Genomic DNA, 9695 nt, shown 5'->3' with positions numbered 1-9695 from the left:
ATTAGAGAAAAATGCGAAGAAGGTGTGCAGGGATGCATTTTCCAATGCTCGTCTACAGATTGTGAACGCGTACATGAAGCGCCGAGGTCATTCTATCAACAACTTTCGATAATATTCGGATGTCTACTTGACTGTAGACCAGTACATGGAGGTAAAAATCTAATTTAGCCGCTCATTCAGATGTGAATGTAATTTTGAGCTAACGCTTTATATGCAGGTAACTCTTCCATGGATGGAACACCGGCCGCATGCCTACAAGGCTTTGTGTGAGATATGGGCTTTTCCTGAGTGGATTGAAAAGTCTAACAGGAATCGACATAGCCAACGCCATCAGCAGGACGAGGACGATGATGAGGTCGTAGTCAACCATACCTATGGGGCTGATGGACACGTTCGGTTGGCGAAGCGAATGGTGAGTATGTAGTATTCTGTTTTACTCAGAAATGAAACCGGATTAAACTCATATATTTGCAGGAGGCTCAAACTGGAGTTGTCGCAGCCCAATCGATGTTTATAGGAGAGGGCATAGAGCGAAAAACAGTGAAATCTCCGATGAGCTGTGTAGTCAAGCGGTCGTTGAGCGTATGGTTAGTTCTTGTTATGATTAATGTTTTCTTGCCATATAGCTATAAATTACATGTGTGTTGAACCTTCATATTGTATTGCAGGAGACATACGGGCAGGAGATGGTTACGAAGTATGGAGAAGAATACGATTGGCGAGGAGCGCCTACCATCGACGCTGAAGTTCTGCATTCTATTGGAGGCAAGGCGCATGGACGGTATGAACTTGTGAATTTTTTTCAATAATATTGGAACTATGACCAAATAGCTAATTTTCTTGTTTTTCAAGATATTCTATGTTTACTGGTGTTATCGATTCGACGGAGTTGCGTTCTCGTGGTGGCTCTTCGTCACAGGCGGGTTGTGGTAGCAGCATTCGTAGTCGCCGCTCTGTATCTAGCATGGAGGACGCTATGAGGGAGCAGCAAGAAAAGTTTCGTGAAGAGCTGTGGAAACAACAAATGGCATTCCTCAAAGAGCAATCAGAGTACATGGCTGCTTACAACGCACAGGCGCAACAAGCAATGAACGTGAGTGTCTTATTTCTTCTCAACACGCTCAATATTGGTTCTATAACTAATTAACATATTATATTTGCAACAGTCTTGGTTTCCACAGCAGGCACAGCAGCAACCATTTGTTTTCCCTCAATTTCAGTCGTCGATGCCTCAGTGGGGATTACATGCTCCGCCACCTCCACCTCCACCTCAGTTGCTTCAATTTAGTTTAGACTTGTCGTTTGTATCAACCTTTCAAATCTTGACTAAACTTGATTTTGTAGGGATCCGGGGTCATGGGCCACAACACACCACCACCGGTGATACCAGCACCAGGAGGAGCTTATGCAGGGGAGGAAGATACTCCAGGAGAGGTTAGTTTGACAAACAATTTGTTTGAATAGTGGTCATGCATGTAAACAGTGTCGTTATTAATGTCTTCTTTTTTTAGAATCCAAACCCGTTACACGACTTCGTCAACGAGTTTTTCGCTTCTGGAGGAAGTGGTCACAACTCCAATGACCCCGATATGTGATGGTGTCAGATTTATGCCGAATTGTGCATTGTAATGGATTATTTGTGAACTTTATGTTCTATGGACTGTTTGTGCACTCGTATGTTGTAATGAACTCCAACTTTATATTGTGGACTATTTGTGAATTGTGCAATTGTGGTTTAAATGTTTTTGTTATTTTTGTTGTTATATTGTGGACTATTGTGAACTTTATATTGTGATTATATTATAAATTTGTTGTTATTTTTGCATTTTTCTCAATTTTTCTCTCTGAAATTAGCTATTTTCGGCGGCCTCAGGGGGCCGCCGAAAATTAAAAATACTATTTTCGGCAGATATTATTTTCGGCGGCCTGGTCTGGCGGCCGCCGAAAATATATTGTTTTCGGCGGTTGTTATGGCGGCCACCGAAAATAAGCTATTTTCGACGGCTGGTCCCTGGCCGCCGAAAATAAAGGCTTATTTTCGGCTGATTTTTTCTGGCGGCCAGGAACCGCCGAAAATAAGCATAAAGCCGCCGAAAATAGCTTATTTTCGGCGGCAAAGGCCTTATTTTCGGCGGTTTCTGGCCGCCGAAAATGGCTGTAGCTCCCGTAGTGGATGAGGTGGAGAGAGGTGGAAGAGAAGGAAATTGCTGCACGTGAAAGAAAGAATGAGGGGGAGGGGTGGGGCGTGCCTAGGGGGAAGGGGCACCAGGGCGCGCGCGCCTAGGCCAGGGTGGCCACGCCATGGGCTGGGCTGCGGCCCGGTCTGACTACCCGTTACTCGCTCTCGCCTGCTTCTAATCGAGATTAATTCGCGAATCGAAAACCAAAACTGGACGAACGCGCGATTAGGTACAACATCGATAAAATAAATATGCTTCGGCATGATGCAACAACCATATCAACTTAGGTTTTGGTTACACGCGATACGGACACTAGTCTCTATATTGCTTTGAAAAAGGGAGGAAGGAGCGAAATGGGAAGAGAAAAGAGAGTAACGCCCGAATTTGGTGAATATCATAGATGAAAATTTATACCCCCAAATTCAGGGTGTTACACTCTACCTCTCTCCCTCCTCTCTCCTCTCTCTACTCTCCTCTTTCCCTCCTCTCCCTCTCCCTCCTCTCTCTCCTCTGTCCCTCTAACTCTCTCCCTCTCTCCTCTCACTCTCTCCCTCCTCTCTCTCTCTCCTCTCTCTCCTCTTCCTCCTCTCTCTCTCTCCCTCTCCCTCTCCCTCCCCCTTTCCCTCTCCCTCGCTAATGGAATTAAACTTCTTTCCTTGGCCACGAAAATTTAGTGAAGACAATGAAGAAATATATATTGATCTCAAACTTAGTAGACAAGTCCTAACATTAATCAATTACATAACAAATATATAATCTAGGGAGTTATTGTTCTTCCTTGTCCATCGCGGTGTAACCAGGGAAATGAATTATTTCAGATGCTTCGCTTAATGTTCTTATCTTGGTTGGATGGTCTATGAAAAGACACACATCATTTAACTAGTTAAAAACCTCTAAATAAGATAAACCATCAACTCTTATAGCTTGTTGTTTTCCAGAAAAAACTACATGTTTTGGTTTGTCGATGCTTTTCTTCTCATTGTTAGAAATGATCTGTTCAGCATAGAAGACCTGTGCAGCAAGATTAGCAAGCATTCACGGCTCATCTTTGTAACCTACCTTACTTAGATCAAGAAATTTGACTCCAAATTTGTCCATTGTGACATGTTTGTCTTGAACCCATTGACATCAAAAAACCAAGATCTAAAATGTATCATAGTCTAGTTCCCATATGTCCTCAATAAAGCTAAAATATGTACTAATCTCACCAGTTTCATCGTCTATGGCCTTGCATCGAACACCATTGTTTTGTGACATGCTCTTTTTGTGCTTGGACTTGGTACAAAATGTGAATCCACTAATGTCATAGGTTTGTCATGTTGTGACCTGGCGTGATGGTTTATATGCTAACCCCTTGATGGTTTGTTCTTTTATTGTTTCTTCATGTGGAATGTCATCCACCATTAGCCATGTGTTGAACCACTGCTTGTGTTGCTTCATTACCCAATCATCCATATGCCTAGAATTTTGCTCGCAAAGCTCAATAATGTGTTGTTGGATAAATGGCTCCATTATCAATAGCTGATGTAGGATGTTGTGATGTGCCTCAAGTAATGTATTGTAATCCGCTAGGATGAAAGATTTATGTCCCATCCCCCCGCTTCCATATAGTCTAACCTCATGCCATGACGAAGACAAACCTATTGCAACCTAGTCTTTTAGGATACTATTGCAGAATGGACCTCCAGACTCAATGGCCTCTTCGGTATAAACCCCACTATCATTGATGCCTCAGAACAAGCATGGGTTCATACATAGAGATTTAGTATTGACATGAAACACTCATACGTCCACATTTCATGCAAGTACATGGGACCCAATGCCTCTATTTGTGGCATCAAGTGCACCACAAGGTGCACCATAATATCAAAAAATGAAGCAGGGAAACACATCTCAAACTGTGATATTGTCTCCATTGTGAATTCCTTAAGAGGTCAACTCATCACGACCAATTACCTTTTGTGAAATGATGTTGAAAAAGTAGCACAACTGTGTGATTGCCATCTTTAAGAACATATAATTTATAGCCCTTATGGCAATACGTAGGAAAGTAGTAAGCAGGACATGACAACCATGTGAGTTGTAGTTGGTGACTGTCAGGTCTTTCATTGACACAATACTCTATATGTTAGAGCAGAATCCAGATGGGACTTTCAAATTCTTGAGCCAAACACACATCACATGTTTCTCATCTACGTTGAGATTGTAGCTTGCTGCTAGGAGATTGTACTTCCCATTTTCGTGAAGAATAGGATGAATTTCTTTTTTATGCCTAAATTTACCAAGTCCATGCGTGGATTGAGCCCTTCTTTTGTTTTGCCCTGTACGTCTATCAAGGTGCCAATTATGCTTTCAAACACATTCTTCTGAACATGCATACCATCGATCGCGTGTCACACATCTAGCTCTTTCCTATAAGGCAAATACTTAAAGAAAATGGACTTCTTCTTGAATGTATCTCTCGGAGCTAGTTTGGTATCCTTCCTTGTTTTTATGTCTTTTGTCTTCTTCCTAAAAACAAATTTAATATTCCTGACTATTTTAAAAACTCTTTGACCTTTATTGTTACCAGATGGAGCAGTAGAATGTAGTTCATCATTATTGTCGAAGTACTTATCCATCTTTCGCATGTGGTACCAATGTCCTTCCAATAAAAAAGTGTATGTGATTCATGTACACTATCTTATTAGATGCAGAAAGGGACACATAAGCAGTTCCATCAATGCATATTGTGCAACCAACATTTCCATTAAACTGGCCTAATAATGTGAAGAGAGCAGGGTAATCATTGATCGTAAAAAAATAATTGCTCTCAGCGTAATGAATCTTAACTATACTCATCCAACATTTGAACACTCGTTTCCCACAATATTTTCATATCCTCCATTAAGGGCTCTAAAAATACATCCATGTCAACTCTAGGTTGTGTGGGTCCAAAAATAAGGATGGTTAGCAAAATGTACTTTCGTTTCTGCATCAACCATGGAGGAAGGTTGTAGATGGTGAGGATCACCGCCCATGTGCTATGCTTGCTGCTCCTCTCAACAAATGGATTCATTCCATCAGTACTCAGTGTGAACCTAACATTTTTTTGGTTTATCGGCAAAGTCTCGATGGTTGTCATTGGAATCTTGCCACTGCTTCCCATCGGCTGGATGTCGAAGCTTCCCATTTTTTGTGCTCATCAGAAGCATGCTAGCTCATAAGTTTGACATCCCCACGGTTAGCGTACAAACACCTCAATCGATCGACGACGAGGAGGTACCACATCACCAAAGCAGGAATCTTTTTTAGCGCATAATAGTCTTCTTTTTCTTTGCTAGTGGATTTTGAAGTCTTCTATTGGGATTACTTTTGCTTCTTCTCTTAAGACATAGATGCAACACATTCTTCCTCTTGATAGTCTTTATTTGTCTTGTACCTACTTGCACCGCACTTTGGGCAGCTCTCCAAGTCTTTATAATCATCACCTCGATAAAGGATACCGTGATTTCTACACGTGTGGATCTTCTCCACATCCATAGTGAGCAAACTGATTAGTTTATTTGCATAGTACGTGTTAGCAGGCATTTAGTTCTCCTTTGGAAGCATGTCTACAATAATACTCAAGAACACATCGTAGCCAGCATCAGACACACCATATCTAGCTTTTAATATCAACAGCTTTAGCACAGACTCGAGCATCGTGAACTCTTTGGTACAACCCTTAGACTCATCGTACAAAGGCTCTTCTGCTTCATTCATCAGGGACTCCATACCATTCATGAAGAACATTGATGGATCTGTATGACAACGCAATATTGCCTCTAAAAACTCTACATCTCCCTCATCCATAACATTTGGAAGAAAATGAGTTCTATCACGTTCATTTCCACCAACGTAACCATGACCAGTAATGTAACACCCCTGCTGTTACTGGCACTAAAACTTGAGCATGACATCATATGCATTGGCATTTCATGTTGTTTGTTACACCTAGAATGCATCCACTAGGTAAAATTTCAAAACAAGTGTGATGTGGTGGCTTGAAGTACTCTTAACCCTAGGGTAGGGTACTTAACCCTGGGATTAGGGCATGTGGATAATAGTAAGCCAAAGTGAGTAATATCTCAAAAGTCATTGGAAATACTCATAAGAGATCAAGAGTGATGGATTTGAGTGGCACAAAAACCCTAGAGTGCTCAAAACCCTAAAAGGAACCCTAGAAAACCCTAATTTGTACCTAGGGGTGATTTCAAATTCTATACACTTTTGGACCAAAGTGTATATATCAAAATGGTAGAACATCACAAACCAAGCAACTTTACATTGAAGGATTTTAAAGTTATGTGGAGCAAATTGGACTTAAGTGTAAAAAGTCCCAAGAACACCTATGTGGCTAACTCTGAATTTCAGTGAGATTAAGCAAACTTTGGAGCCTTGTGTTTCTTAATTCATGAGGATTTTTCCCTAGGTCAATACATCAATCTTGTATGGCTATGATAGGAGTACAACTTTGATTAGGTGACAAAGCATTGGTGCTGTACAAAAATTGGAGAAAAATGGACTCAAATTCTGGCTGTCAGTCAGCCCTAAGACTGAATCTGGACTAACAGTGAGTTCTGAGAAACTTTGGAGTTGATTTAAACCTAATCGAGTGAGTAAATGACCCTGGTTCCTATGGTCGAATTGGAGTTGGTATATAGGAGATTAACTTTGTTAAAGACGGATTAGGGAGTTGCCACATAAAAATTTGTGAAAACACCTCTGAAGATGCTCTATCGGACAGACTGATGAAGGTTGTGATGGTACAGTAGCCTGATAAAGATCAGCAGATACACCGCACTTCGCCGCCGGTGATCCCCGTGGCTGGATTCGCGCCAGCGTTGCGATTCGTGCTCAGTGTGTAGCGGATATCACCGCGGGAGTGAAAAGATCAGCGGGGGAATGGATAGAACTAGCTTCGCCGTACCCACTTGCCCGGTGACGTGGCCACGCGGCCATCGCCGTGATGATCGTCATTACCCCTGGGCACGCCACGGTACTGGCCTTGTTACCACGTCGCAATAGATCATTGTAGATAGGCCCTCTGTCGCTGGTGACTTAGCCCAGTGAATGCCACGTTGAGCGGCCTCCGGTGACTCCTCTCCTTTGTCACCGCAAGCTCTTCTCCGTCCAAATTCATCGTACTCGCGGTCGCTCTCTATAAATTGAGGGCTCAGCGTGGTCCGTTAGCTTGTTACGCACCCAGTGCATCGCTCCTCGCCTCCGATTACTCACCATAGCCCGAGCAATCGCGATTTCCCCCAAATCAGTTCTCCGCGCCGTCGTGAGTCACCGCATCGTGGACCGCCATCTCCAGGTCCGCTCTCGCCCTCCTCACCCTCATTTCAACAACCATGCACGCTGGGAATGCTTGTCGGCTCGACCAATTGAGCTAGACCGCGCTTAATCGTCGGGAATGCCTCGGTTTGTCCTCGGTGTTCGCCATCGTCGTGGGCAGAAGAACTCCGGGCCGGATTCGTGCAATTGATGGAGGGATTAGGGTCGCCAGGGGTGGGGTTAGGTGTTAACTAAGTTAGGGCACCGGTTGTTGTGCATCTCGGCCAGTACCAGTTCGCTGGAGGGCGCGCACGCCGCCGTTCACCGTCTGGGATCTGGACCTATGAAGAAATAGAAGTGCAAGGGGTTTAGTGCAAACGTCAGTGAGACAGATGAATAGTGCGTAGGGATTCTTAACCCGTTATTCGAATCGCTGAGGGCCTCTACGCAAAATCACCTACGCGGGCGCGCGCGGGCACGTTTCTCCTGTTGAAGGGCCGGTTTGGGCTGGTTTCAGCCCAGCACTATTCCTTCTTTTCCCTTTTCTTTTACTATCAGGCTTAGAAATTTATAGGAAATTCTAGAAAAATGATAAAATCATGGAACCAATTTTACTAGACTCCTAAATTCCTCTAGTATTTAATAAAAATAGTTCCAAGATTTTTAGTCCCAACTAGGAATTATTTAGCATTTAAAGATGCCTAAACCTAGTCTTTTAGAATTTTAGAATTAAATTGGTAACTCCAAAAATAGTAAAACTTTTTGGGTGAACTTATTATGATAATTAAAAACCTTGGGTAAAGTTTGACATGCTTTGGACATTGTTTGGTCCTAAACCCAAGAAATTAGCTTCCTAGGATATAATAGAGCCCTAAACTAGGAAACTCTAGTAACTAGTGGGCATCGTGAAGGAAAGTTATATTCTAGATACAACTTACTGTGTTTCTATTGTAACTGCATATTCATAGCATCACATGAGCATTCATGTATATGTATTGTTATGTATAGAAAACGAAGAAGAAGTAGTAGTTGAAGAAGAAGTTGCATCGCAAGCTGAAATTCCACCTAAAGAGAACAACTTCTACTTTGATATCTGTTGAACAGATCCTGAGTCTCCTACAACACAAGGCAAGCCCCGGTGCATTTACCCTTTCCTTGTTGCTTTAAAACTATTTATCACTTGAGATGATGCATTAGGTGATAGGAGTTGAGTGATAAACAATTGCTGCATTTCCTTCCTTAGAACTGTTTACCATTCCTTAATACCTATTTTATTTAAAAGTTTTCTAATGCTTAGTGTAGCCTTAGAAAATAAAATGTTTTGTTTTAAACAAAGGTGGTGCTTCATATGGGATGGGAAGTTTTCAAAAGAAAAGACTTGATGGTGAATTCATCATGGCCATGATGGGTTCAACATCGAAAAAGATGTACCACTAACAGGTACCAAACTTTGGGTTTTAAATGATAAAGGCGAGACCCGGCGGGTGACTTGCACGAGAAGGAAGTCTCGGTGTATTGTCTCCATCTGAGTCGATTAAGGACTGTGTCGATGTAGGCTTGATGATCGAGGACCTTTTAACTGGACACATGCCTCGTCATGGGTAAGCTTTGCCTCGGTCGGACCAATACCAGAAAGGCCAACACGCAATGGGAGTGGAGAGATGGCGAGAGTAGCGTGTACCCTCCATGGCAAGACGCTAGACGATGGTGTATCTGTGCTCTCGGTTTGCGTGAACCCGGTCTGGTCTTGAGAAACCCGGTGGCGAGTTAACATATGCAAGGGTTAAGTGCTACATATGTCGTGTGGTTGGAGATCCCCAGCTAGGTATTAATCGATTTGGATCGCCATTACTTCTCGGACATGAAGACTTGGTCACTGCCCTACACGTAGCAATCCAGTAAAGTGAAGGGTTGATAAAAGATGGCTAGTGTAGGCCAAGTGCTTGAACTAGGATAGAAAGAACTTTAGATACAGGTAACTTTACTTAACCTGATAATAAAACTGGATTTTTAAGGATCCACTGTTAGTAAGCATTTCTGCAAAAAGAGTCTTTGAATCTTGACAGGCTTTACCTTGAATCCCACAAGCCAGCATATCCTTGAGAGTCTTTTCCTTTGTCAGGTAAGACTTGCCAAAGTACACTCTGTACTCAAGGTTTTCGAACCCATGTTGTTGTAGTTGATGAAACAGCAGAGTTTTGCTGTTTTGCTCGA

This window comes from Zea mays, chromosome 9, assembly GCF_902167145.1.
Source record: "Zea mays cultivar B73 chromosome 9, Zm-B73-REFERENCE-NAM-5.0, whole genome shotgun sequence".
In the NCBI taxonomy this organism is placed as follows: domain Eukaryota; kingdom Viridiplantae; phylum Streptophyta; class Magnoliopsida; order Poales; family Poaceae; genus Zea; species Zea mays.
The sequence above is the reverse complement of the archived record's forward strand: the minus strand, read 5'-3'. Positions refer to the sequence as shown.